This window comes from Lygodium microphyllum, chromosome 1 (assembly GCF_053477565.2).
Source record: "Lygodium microphyllum isolate KBCC chromosome 1, Lygodium_microphyllum_v1.1.10, whole genome shotgun sequence".
NCBI lineage: Eukaryota > Viridiplantae > Streptophyta > Polypodiopsida > Schizaeales > Lygodiaceae > Lygodium > Lygodium microphyllum.
In genome coordinates this window covers 169,814,829-169,824,640 of record NC_141135.1, presented here as the reverse complement: position 1 = coordinate 169,824,640, position 9,812 = coordinate 169,814,829, and positions in this window count along the sequence as shown.

The window sequence follows — 9,812 nt, the reverse complement described above, 5'->3', positions numbered from 1 at the left end:
ATTTTGGTTGCTAGGGCTAGCACTCTCTGAATCTCTTGCATCTCCATGCTCTGACGTAAGCTTCTAGTTTGGTGATCTTGGTTGTACGCAAGTATGCCTTGCAGAGACTTGCATGCTAGCTTCCTCTCGTCTTCAAGATTTGCTATGATGCCCTCTATAAGTCTACCACGGTATCGCAGCACGTAGGATTGAAGGTCACCACAGGGATTTGGCAAGAGAAGAATATATGGGGGTTCAAGAGCTTAGACTCCAGAGATGGTAGAGATAAGAGAAGGGTTGAGGTTTTAAGCCAAGTTCTTGAAGATAAGAGACAACAGGGTGAAGGTAGATTGAGGGAGAGAAGTAGACGAAAGAGAAGGGGTTTGAAGAAATTAAAGACGTAGAAGAATACTCAAAAAAAGAAGTAGAAAATGTAAAAGAATACTAACAGAGATGAAGCCTGTCTGTTTTTTTTAGCATTATGAGAAGATATAACTCTAATAGACAAAAACATGTATAAAATAATACCTTCCTCTATGCTGCTCAGATTGCCAATTTGATGCTTCCATTGGCTCTGAAAGGGAGGTAAAATTCTAGCACACGTGATTAGAATTTTGCTAGACCACTCCTTTATCTCCCCCTTTGAAGTGTTTTTCACTGCTTGAAAATAGCGATCACGCATCGCATGATTTCGTCAATGTCTCTTTTTACATAAAAGCCTCTCAAATTGGCTTAAAGCTACATGCTTTCTTTTACATGTCATCCTAATCTCTATAGTTTTATGGATTTTTACAAGAGATAATATCTAGAATATAAAAAATGAGCTAAAATCTTATCCAAAGAACTATAATATTTTGAACCATGGACACTAACACTAATGCCTAAGTGGAATTGGCTCTCTAAATCTAAAAGGAAGCCACACTCTAGATTTTTTTACATAGTGTGCACGTAGTGGCATGACATCTACCCCCTCCTAACCTACACATCCTCTGGCATGTGCCAAAGTCTTACAGATTTGTAGTGTCAGAAGAAGTATCCTCTACCATGTCAATGTCTTCATCTTCTGACTCTTCTTTTTCCTCTATGTCTTCATGCTCTTGAATTATATGTGGCATTGTCATGAATGACCTTTACCACATATGGGCCAAACCAATGCTTTATCATCTTCTTAGAAGCATTGTATTGATTGTTTAGGTTGTTGTCATAGAGAAGCGCCCAATCATTTTCTTGAATTGATCTTGGCCGAAGTCGATGTTGCTTATCAAAACTTCTTATGTTCTTTAGTCTTGATGTCTTTGGCTTCTCAATAGCTGCTTTAACATCTTCAGGTCTTCTTCTTAGTTGCCATATGCGCAAAGTCAACAAATCTTATCTATTGATGCCTTCCTCCCAAGGTAGAAGAATCCTTGTGAGAATAGATTCTTCAATTGGCATAATTGGTTGTTGTCCATGCATAAGTTAAACTAGCATATAGCCAGTCTGGTGAACTTTGAGTAGTTTGGTCAGCCCATAATGCAAAAGGTAGCATTTTAGGCCATTCTTTGATCATTCCTCTACAAGACTTTGCTAGAGCTTTGAGAATAGGTTGATGACCTCTCTCAATCTTTCCATTTCCTTCAAGATTGTAGGTTGATGTCAAAGCCAACTTGATACCCAATTAAACAAAGAATTTTTGTGCCTCATCAGCATCCAATTCTCCTCTATATGTAGTTACTTTACCCACACAACCATATTTACAAAACACTTCTTCAAGAAAAAAATGACAAACAACTTGAGTGGTCTTGGTTGTTAAGGTTTTGCCTTCAACTTGATTGATTAGATCCTCCAATGCAAGCACTAAATATCGCATATTCCATATTCCTGTAGGCATAGTTACAAGATCAATAACCCATCTTTAATGTATAGACAAGGGATAAGTAGGTTGTAACCCATCTCGATGCTTGACCATAGAATATATCTAACACTCATAATAGGTTTCAACAAAATGTGTTGTGTCTTGATACATGTTTTGCCACCAGTATTTTTCTTTGACTTTATTAAAGGTTCCCCATATGCCTCTATGGCCAACCCACAAGCTTTCATGAAATTCCTTCATTACCTATTGTTCCAATATTTTGTTACCTAAAACTTGGACATGCACTCCTTCATCCTTCTTTGCATGCTTCCATAGATGCCCTTCTTGAATAAAAAATCCATAAGCTTTCCTCTTAATATGCTTGGACTCTTCATCAGTCAAAGACTCCTCCTTCTTCATTGTGCTCAAATATTGGCCAATCTTCAGCCAATCTTCTTCATAATCTTCTTCAAGGAAATGAACTAGAACTTTAGCAATGCAATGAGCATGCTTGCTTCTAGTTAATCACCCTTCTTCCATAGACAAATCTTTGATCTTTGTTGCTATATGTTGATTTATAGTAGTACCTTTTCCTGTTCTTACTGTACTTAATGCTATATCATTAAAAAGATCATCTTCACTTCCAAGATTTAGCTTTGGGTTTGTATATGTAGTAACTCAAAATGCACTTTTAGCAGCCATGGAATGAAATTCAACAAGTATAGATTCTTCAGCTTCATCCTCTTCCATACACTCTTCTTCATTGTCATATCTTGCACATGATAGCATGTCATAAATTGGATTAGCCTTTCTCACAATATGCTTTAATTCGGGGTTGAGAGATCTAATATATGCAATCCATCTTAGCATAGCAATGTCAGGTGTAGAGCAGTTGGAAATTGTGCCCAAGAGTAGAAGACAATCTGTTTCTACCACTACGGAAGAACCTATAAAGTATTCATGATCACATTTTAATGCTATTATAACTCCCCATAATTCCCTTTTTAATTATGCATACCTTCTTTGGCGTTCATTGAGAATCTTTGCTCCAAAACGAATTGCATACATGTTATCTTCAAGGTCATCTTGGCCAATAGCCCATCCTATCCCAATGGGACTTGTATCCACAATAAGGATGATGGGTTGACCATTTCAATAATAAGCCCTTTTACGAGTGGGGGCTGAAATTAACAACTTCTTTAGTTTGCATACAATGAGAGTATGCTCTTTCCCCCGGAGAATCTTTGGCCTTTTCATAATAATTAATAGATATTTTTAGCTACATGAGTAAAATGTGGTATCCATATGAGATAGAATACACATGCACCAAGAAATCTCCTCACCTCTGAAATATTTGTGCATTTTTCTTACACTCTACTGATGGCATCTATCTTGATGGTGAAGGTTTACGTTCGTAGGAACCACACAGATGTCCAACCACTAGGACTTCTTCTTCTCCAAAAATCGACTTAGCTCCAAAAAGGGTAAGATGTACCTCTTCTAGCCTTGTGAAAATCATGTCACAATCATGAATATGGTTAACTACAAATGTCCTGTAGCCATCTTTGCCAAGCTCCTTATTCTTTTCATTGACTTCACATCCCTTGATGAGTACATCATCATGAAATGGAAGAGGAAGTTGTGGAATAAAGTCCCTCAAGACTTTGTGCATGGCATTCATCATATGAGCTACCAAGTTTGTTGCACCTTGTGGTAGAGTGCATATGTGGACCAATCCAAGATGTGTCTTCATTATGACAATGTCTCACTTTCTAATGAAAGCTGAACTTGGTCATATCTTGAATATAAGTCGCCCGTAGAATAAATTACTATACCTGGAAAAGCTTCAGAAAACTCGTCAACAATTGGACACGAACCAACATTTTTTATTGTGACATGATTAATAGGTTGTAGATCTTGGATGAATCGTAAAGATTCATTTTTCTTGGGCACGATAAACCATTGATTTGAGTAAGGTGCCGAAGAAGGTTCTAAAATCTTTCTTCTAATCTTCTCATTTAGGAGTTCGAATAACTTGGGCAAATGCATCCCTAGAACGGGAATGGGCTTGAGGTTTCATGGCACATGTGGGACCGTAAAAATGACCATACGAACCACAATATTTGGATCCACACAGCCTATTTCACTTGGCTAAAATGCAAAATATTTTTCATTTTTCATTAGCATTTGCATAAAAGAATGTTTTTCAACTGGCAAAAGGAAAGAATTTTCACCTATTTTGAGCTCTTTTATACTTTTAGATGTGAACTTGTGACCATTGTTGGAAAGATCACGAAGACGTGGCTGATTTGCTACCCTATCAGCCAGTCCTTTACCTTTAGGAGGCAATGGGATAGCCACATGATTAACTTTGTTATCCACCATCTTGTATTTTGTCTCCACTTGCGCTTCAGCCTTGTTGAGTAAACCAATGTCTTCCTGCTCAACAAATTCTTGAATTTTTTGATTAAAATCCAATGTACATACTTCTATCGACAGATTTTCAGCCCGATTTTCTATATGAGCAGCTACATATATTTTAGCCAATGTGTCAGTAGTAATCACTCCAAAAAAAAAAGCCCGAAATATCTTTATTTTCAGCCATGATGTCATAAGTTTTCACCTCTCTTTTTACATGACATAAATATTTTCTTTCAACTTTACTCATGGTTGGAAGAGACTTATGATAGCCCATACAATGTACATACATATAGATTTTCTAGAGACAGTTTCTATAGCATAAGGAGGTTCAATCTTTTTACCTGATGCACTGCCATAGCCTCCTTTTATAGTAGTGCAACTCGAAAACCCTTGAATTCTCAGGCATTAGGAGGCACAGGATAATCACACAGTCAATCTCTGTTTCGATGAAGATTAATACACATAGTAAGAAATTGGATAGATCGTTCATTATCCTTGCTTCGGATTCGAGCATAGGAAGAACCATCATCAAGAGCTTTTGTTTCCAAGGGGGCTTTAAAAATGTAAGGTTTCCCAAGAATGATAGGGTAACTACAAGAGTCTTGAAAAAAAAAGTAAAAATTGTATTTTATGTCTCCAATAGTTATGTGCACATTAGGACATGCATCATATAACTCTTCAGAAGAGTTGTTTGCAGCTCTCATTCGCCAACCTCGATCAACATCTATGGGCCATCCACCACTTTCATAGAGACTCCTTGCCAAAACATTTATCTCTGAGCCATGGTCTAAGAGTGCAATACACGATGTTTCTTTTTCTCCAATTTTGAAGATTGTCTCTGTTGTTGCTATTGCCCAATGCGTACGGGATTAGTGAGTGCTTGGAATGAATAGAGCCTCTTTCTCCTCATGCATGTGCTGTAGATGGCATTCTTTTTGAGAGGTGGGTTGCCCAATTGGTTTGGACTATATGACCATTACATTTTCAACTTTCACTTCTTTAATTATTGCATTCATGCTTTCTTTATCTTCAGCTTCAATTGTTGCAATTAATTCTTTAACTGCTTCAAGTTGAATTCCTTGTGAAGTCAGCTTCTCTTCATCCTACACAAAAACTCGAAGAACTTGCAAAAAAGCATGCACTGTTTCTTTAGCTTCATCACCAACATATTGTCTTTTCCTTTTGATTACACTATTAATTACATCATGGAAATCATGTTTGGAAATTCGAAGAATTTCACCTAAGATGAATTCAATTTTTCTTCCTAGAATTCGTTCTTCTAGGACTTGTTTGAGATCGGTTGTAGATTCTGCGTCAAACTGCAATTTGTAGCCTGGCTGATTGCCCTTCTTCTTTCCTTCGATCTTCTTTGTTTGTGGCACATCTTCCATCTCTCAATCTGGGGTTATATTTTCAGCAAGCTTTGGTTTTTCAGGCATTCTTCTAGTTACCTGTTTCGGAGGGCCAGAAGAGGAAGGCCCTGGTTCATCCTCTCTTCCTCTCTTTTCTTCAATCAAGACTTCTTTATGATTGATGTCAGCCAAATGTGCAAAGGCGAAAAAAGAATCTACCGGTTATTTCCAACCAGTTATTCCTCGAATGCATTGGCGTTAGCGAAATCATCTTTGGCTGCTTTAAGTTCAAGAGCAAGCTCCTAAAGCTACTCCAAATGACATAATTGGTGACTACTACTATAAATTACTGGAGAAAAGTAACTACTTGTCAATTGTAGAACAAGAGGAATGAGATAAGAATCACAACTTATTTTATGGTTTGGGTATACAACTTTCAACTCAAAGGAAGACTCTTGTACTACAAATGGCCATAGGTCCTTTTTAAGATTCGAAGGTAGGTGAAATTAGGAAAAGTAGTTTATTGGCTTTCAAATGGTAACATACATATATTTAGCCTATTCACTCATTTTATTGTGTGATGTGTAGAGTGTAGGCAACATTTACTCAATAATATTTGACAATTTGAGCTCCTTGCTCGAATGGATCTCAAAATGTTGATGAAGTATGCAAATGAGTGAAGGAGAGGGAGTAAGAAGAAAAATACATTCTTGATGTTGTATATGACCCTTCTAATGGTCAAGAACAAGCTTGTGAAGCTACTCTGATGACATAGCTACTAACTATTGTTGTGGATGGTGGAAAAGGCAATTACTTGTTGTCAACTCTAGAACAGGAGAAATGAGACAAGAATGATAAATGCTTTTCTTGTTTTCTAAGAAGGGTAAATGATACTTGAAACACAATCTAGAGTTTGGAAGTGCTCTTTAGTAGACAAGCATGGGTTGTTATTACTAGCTGGTGATGGGGTTTTATTTGTTTTGGATTTTAGTACTAGTAGTGCATTTTTTGAAGTATCATCGACCCTCTATTTACACCATGATCATAATACAACATAAGAAAAGTCTCAAGTTGCTTGGATCATGCATCTAGAGGTGGAGTTAGAGCTAGAATATTTTTGCTATAATATGCTCAACTTGATGGGGTGAGCCTCTTATTGTGTAAACAATCTCTGTATAAATTTCTAGTTGAAAATTTGACACACAATTTCCTTCTTAGAAATTGACAAAAGTAGGAATGTGCAAACTAGGAAAAATGCATTTTTCTCAAGTTAGAGAAAAATAAGATTCACATACAAAATTTCCTATATAAGAAAACTATCATGTTGGGAAATTTCCATATGTAGAGAAACATAGAAATTTTTTTGCATCTTCTCACATAGAAACTTTTTGCTATTTTCTCACATAGAAACATTTTCCTACATAGGAAGGAAAAAAAGGGAATTCCCTATCCCATGTAACTCCCTAGTTTCTCTAACTAGGAAATGTTTCATTTTTCCTATTATTTACTTTCCCTACTTACGTGTATTTTTAACTAGGGAATTGATAGGCAATTCTTTTTTTTTCCCATGTAGGAAGTGTTTAAAAGTTTATTGTGTTAATTTTAGCCAATCAAACCTTTATCTAGTCATTACAAATGGGTGATAGATTTGGATACGATGCATATAGGATGCTAGAGGAGAAAATACATCATGCTTACACATGAGGATTTGACAAACTAGGTGGATAGTAGAGCTCCAAACACTACGACTACACAAGTTGCATGTCAATTTCTCTTGGAAGGGGATTTTTCCTGTACGAATGTTGTGGCAAGATTAATGTTGAGAAAGAGGAACTCAATGCAAATGAGACTCATGATTTTTTTTTTCAATTGGGGATAAAGGTGACATTATGTTCAACTTAGAATCCTAAAGGAAGTGGGAATAGTGAGAGCAGACACCTACCTATCATTAAGGCATTGGCAAAGTCATGTATAGGCATGATAAAAGAGTGGCCATACATGTTACCATATGCATTACGGGCTAACAAGCTAACACATAGTGTAATGAAAGGTTTTATGCTTGCTAAGTTGATGTATGGTCACAAGGCTATTATATTGATTGAGGAGATGGATGTTACATGGAGTGTGCTACCTTGGCAAGAAGAGTTGACTAGAGAGGAACTACTTGCTCTATGTTATAAATAGATGTAGAGACGACTAGAGGATATTCAAGTGTTAGTTTTAAGGTTGTGAAAAACAAGGCTTTAGAACAAGAAGAGGTTTGACAAGAATCATGGACTTAAGGCAAGGGTAATACAAGAGGGTAATTGGGTATTGAATTATCATAGAAATTTAGAAATTCAACAAAGTGTTATTTGAAAGGTCTCAAAGCGGTGGTTTAGTCCACACTTGGTGAGATATATACGTGATAATGTTAGCTATTGTGTGCGTGAGTCGGATGGGACAAGATTGAGAATACCTATAGTGCAAAAATGGATGAAACACTTTAAGACATGGGAATTTATGGATTGATTTGAAGAGGATATGTGTTGTCCTAAATATCGCATGATTGTTGATTTCAACTTACTTCAATCTCTTTAGGGATATCAAAGCTTGAATATGCAAGAACATGGTTGATTACTCTTTAAGATTGAAAGGAGGGATCATAGTCATAAATAAGAAAAATTAGTGACTTCTTTGGGCTGAATAACATAGGATTTTGATAGGGTATAGAGTAGGGTACTGCTATACATTGAGGTTTATGAAGCCTCTTTCATTGATTCTAGGATCTTTGTTTAAAGCTTCTATCTCTCTAAAACATGTACAGGCTTTGTGAAGTTCAAGAAGACATTTTTAATGGGATTTAGAGCTAATTTATTGGATTCTTTCACTTTCATTTATTACATTAGATAATAGGGTTCAAGTGACAAAGAAAGATCCATACATGGTTCTCATTAGAATCAATGCATGCTAACTCTTAGTGTTATACTTAGATGTTGGTAGGCTCTTGATTTGTGATATCATCTTGGATTGGGAATGTATTGCTAGGTGCTTAGCATTGGACATGGTTTATAAATAGAAAAATATTAGCTTATATCAAGGAATTGGCATAGCTACAATCTTAGAGTTCTCTTGGCAATCATCCCAAGTTAGTGTTCACGCTTTTGTTCCCAAGAAATACAATAGATTCATATTAATCCCACAACATGATCCACTTCACAATAATGACAAAATTAATAGGAGGCACGTTGCAATGGCTAGAGGCATAGGCTAAGATTTCTTAGATGGGAAGAATAATATTGATTTTTAAGAGATTCATAAGATTATGGTGGCTTATAGACCTATCGCAGACAATTATGCTATAAAGGGTAGGTGTATGAAATAGGTAGCAAATCTCATATTCTCAAATCTTCCATTTTGAGGTTCACATTTTGGTGATATTTCCCATTGCCCATTAGATAAAATTTCAAAGAATCCCATAAACTATGTTATTTCTTTGGCTTTCTCAACTTTGTGGATTTTGGATGGTTGCTAGAAACCTTGGTAGTTATATGTCCTCCCCAACTATGTATAAGCTCTCTTGATAGCAGTTGGAGCATTTTCCTTGGTGCATAGATATGGACCAAGATGATACATTGACAGGAGAGAAAGAGATTTACTTAGGCATGAAGAGTGTCTATTAAATCATGTTGAGGAGAGATTCTCAATAAGAAAAAACACTACAACAAAAATGAGGCATAGATGCGCATGTTAGACACGCAAAGTCGGGCGCGTCTATCATTGTGTCTATATGTGCGTGTAAAAGAGCATGTAAATAGACACGAATTTTGCGTCTATATATCCGCGTAAATAAACGCTAATATAGACACACCTTCAGAAGCGTAATTATTTAACCACCTAAAATTGGACTTAATATAATAAAAAAACCAGAGTTATTAATTATTTAACCACCTGAAATTGATTCTTGAGTATGCACGTGTGCGCATGATAAAAACCATAGAATTAAGAATACACATTGAATCATTGAATAGAAAAACTAGAGTTAATAATTATTTTTGCATTGCTCTCTAATGAATGGCAGTTCCTTCAGTTGACAAGGCTAATATAAGTAATTAGTGGCAAGCGACAAAAACCTTATTATACAATTAGTAGCAAGCATTGCAATATGTATCTCGTAATTTCTCTACTTGAAGATGATAAAAAATACTTCCCTTTTATTATGGAAAATTCAATTTATCTTTAAACTT